Genomic DNA, 3,221 nt, shown 5'->3' on the forward strand with positions numbered 1-3,221 from the left:
TGATCCACCCGCCTCAGCCTCCCAAAGTGCTGGGATTACAGGCATGAGCCACTGCGCCTGGCACAACATTTAAAATAATAATTGGAATTATGACTCATTACTCTATACTGGCACATAGCATGGATAAGGAGGACATTGACAAATTTCCAGGAATTTTATATAATTTCTGAAAACATAACATTGTACCCATACAAATATAACACAGGGATGGTTAGGTATCTCTTTTTATTTGTATCTTATGTATGGTTTTCCTTATAAAAAATACATCCTACTTTACTTGCAAAACATGCCCTACTTTTCTTGCATGCTTTGCATAGAGTTGTTTCTAGTTATTCTATTATTTCTAGTAGTTTTCTTTACATATATTGATTATAATTTTAATACTTAGTAATCTTTTATTTTCCAGAGAAGACTAGGAAGTAGAGAGTTATAAACTGTCATATATTACCATTCTATAGCAGGTTAGAAAATGTATGAATATACCATCTCCCAACATCTAGAGGGGTGTGTTTCCTCATAGTACAATTTCTCAGTGTGGCAGAAAAAAAGATGTTTATTAACGGGCCAAAATATCTTTAGTCTCTCTGTAAAAATAGCAAGGCAAAATTATATAAACTTGAATCATTTATGTTCAGTAATTAATGTTTTAGTATTGTATCTTATTTATAAATGGTCTAGATATTTAATGCAAATCTTTTACTTAGCTTAACTTTAAGGTTAAAAATTACCAAAAGTACTTTGGAAACTACTATTAGGCAGATTTACTGTAAACAAACTATTTTTGAAATAATGTTTTTCGCTTTTCACAAGATGGCACCGAAAGTGAAGAAGGAAGTTCCTGCCCCTCCTAAAGCCAAAGCTAAAGTGAAGGTTTTAAAGGTCAAGAAGGCAGTGTTGAAAGGTGTCCACAGCCACACGCAAAAAAGAAGATCCGCATGTCACTCACCTTCAGGTGGCCCAAGACACTGCGACTCCGGAGGCAGCCCAAATATCCTTGGAAGAGCACCCCCAGGAGAAACAAGCTTGACCACTATGCTATCATCAAGTTTCTGCTGACCGCTGAGTCGGCCATGAAGAAGACAGAAGAAAACAACACACTTGTGTTCATTGTGGATGTTAAAGCCAACAAGCACCAGATCAAACAGGCTGTGAAGAAGCTCTATGACAGTGATGTGGCCAAGGTCACCACCCTGATTTGTCCTGATAAAGAGAAGAAGGCTTATGTTCTACTGGCTCCTGATTATGATGCTTTGGATGTTGCAACAAAATTGGGATCATCTAAACTGAGTCCAGCTGGCTAACTCTAAATATATATGTATCTTTTCACCATAAAAAAATGATGTTTTTCATAAGAATGACAAATTAATTAGAACCAAATCTATAAGCTCTAAGATTTTACATTTCTAGTAAGTATAATATTAGCTTATTTGACTAGAACTCAAGCAGAATAGGAATTTATGTTTGTTTTATATTCAATAGTGATAACTTTGAAGACATAGTTGTTTTATTACACCAAAATATTATATTAATCTTATTTAACTAAGTTTTATCCAAATCGTGTTAATTTAAAAAACATTTGATCAGTTCCTATATTTCTAGGAGTTTGGCGAATATTTATTTATAAATACTTATTTTTTTCCAAGCCAAGTTAGAATAGAGCACTTTTAGAGGATTTTATAAATGAATTTTGCAATGCTATCCGGAGTTAAGAAAATATCACATATACATTACATACATTAATAGATATACAAACACAAATAGAGATTTCATAGCTTTCATCCTGAAATTTCAGCCATGAATCAGGCATAAATATTCCGATGGTTAATTCTAGACATCTACTGGACTGGATTAAGGGACACACATAGCTGGTCAAAAACAATTTCTGGGCATATCTGTGAGGGTGTTTCTGGAAGACACTGAGATAACCCTGACCCAGTGTGGATGGGCACTGATATGGTTTGCCTGTGTCCCCACCCAGATCTCATCTTGAATTGTAGTTCCTATAATCCCTACATGTCATGGGAGGGACCCGGTGGGAGGTGATTGAATCATGGTGGTGGTTACTGCCATGCTGTTCTCATGACAGTGAGTGAGTTCTCATGATCCGATGGTTTTATAAGGGGCTTTTCCCCTTTGGCTCAGCACTTCTCCTTGTTGCTGCCGTGTGAAGAAGGACGTCTTTGCTTCCCCTCTGCCATGATTGTGAGGCCCCTGCAGCCACGTGGAACTGTCAGCCCATTAAACCTCCTTGTTGCTGCCATGTGAAGAAGGACGTCTTTGCTTCCCCTCTGCCATGATTGTGAGGCCCCTGCAGCCACATGGAACTGTCAGCCCATTAAACCTCCTTGTTGCTGCCGTGTGAAGAAGGATGTCTTTGCTTCCCCTCTGCCATGATTGTGAGGCCCCTGCAGCCACGTGGAACTGTCAGCCCATTAAACCTCTTTGTTCTTTATAAATTGCTCAGACTCAGGTATTTCTTCATCGCTGTATAAAAATGGATGAATACAGGCACCATCCTATTGGTTGAGAGCCCAGATAGAACAAAAAGGAAGAGGAAAGGTGAACTATCTCCTTCTGAAACGGAAACATCCTTCTTCTCCTGCCCTTGACATCAGAACTTCAGGGTCTCAGACCTTAGGCCTCCAAATCGGAGTTTCACCATTGGCTTCCCTGATTCTGAGTCCTTTATATCTGGAGTGAGCCACGCTGCCAACTTTCCTGGTTCTCCAACTTGGAGACAGGCTATTGTGTAACTTCTCAGCCTCCATAATTATGTGAACCAATTCCCCTAATGAGTCTTCTCTCATCTATCTATCTACATATATCCTATTGATTCTGCCTTTCTGGAGAACCCTGACTAATGTTATTACAATAATACAAAATTCACTAGTTTATATAGAAGACTTGGTTTTTGTCTTTGCCCCATTTTATATTTGTATTATAACTGTGTATCTGGAAAATGGAACAAGTTTTTATCTTCTTCATATGAGGGCCAAAGCTTTTTTCTCACCAATATTTTTGGAGATTTTTAAGATTTTCTTTTGTTTGGACATACAATCTTACGGAGGCTGAGAAATAAAATTTTTTCTATTTTATTTTTCAGCCCCAGGTGTTTGCTTTTGCAGATTCTTGAGCACACTGAGAGCATGGAGAGCCTCCAAGGCATGGAGTGGGGTGCCTAAAGTTTCAGTGATGACAGGGAGTTGAGAGACTCAACTGGG

At 38.2% G+C, this 3,221-nt stretch overlaps 1 pseudogene; it reads left to right on the forward strand.

Annotated features, from left to right (window-relative positions):
* Positions 1-810: 810 nt before the first annotated feature.
* Positions 811-1,301, forward strand: LOC115931449 (large ribosomal subunit protein uL23-like; annotated as a pseudogene).
* Positions 1,302-3,221: the final 1,920 nt, after the last annotated feature.

The sequence above is a fragment of the Gorilla gorilla genome, chromosome 17 (assembly GCF_029281585.2).
Source record: "Gorilla gorilla gorilla isolate KB3781 chromosome 17, NHGRI_mGorGor1-v2.1_pri, whole genome shotgun sequence".
Classification (NCBI taxonomy): Eukaryota; Metazoa; Chordata; class Mammalia; order Primates; family Hominidae; genus Gorilla; species Gorilla gorilla.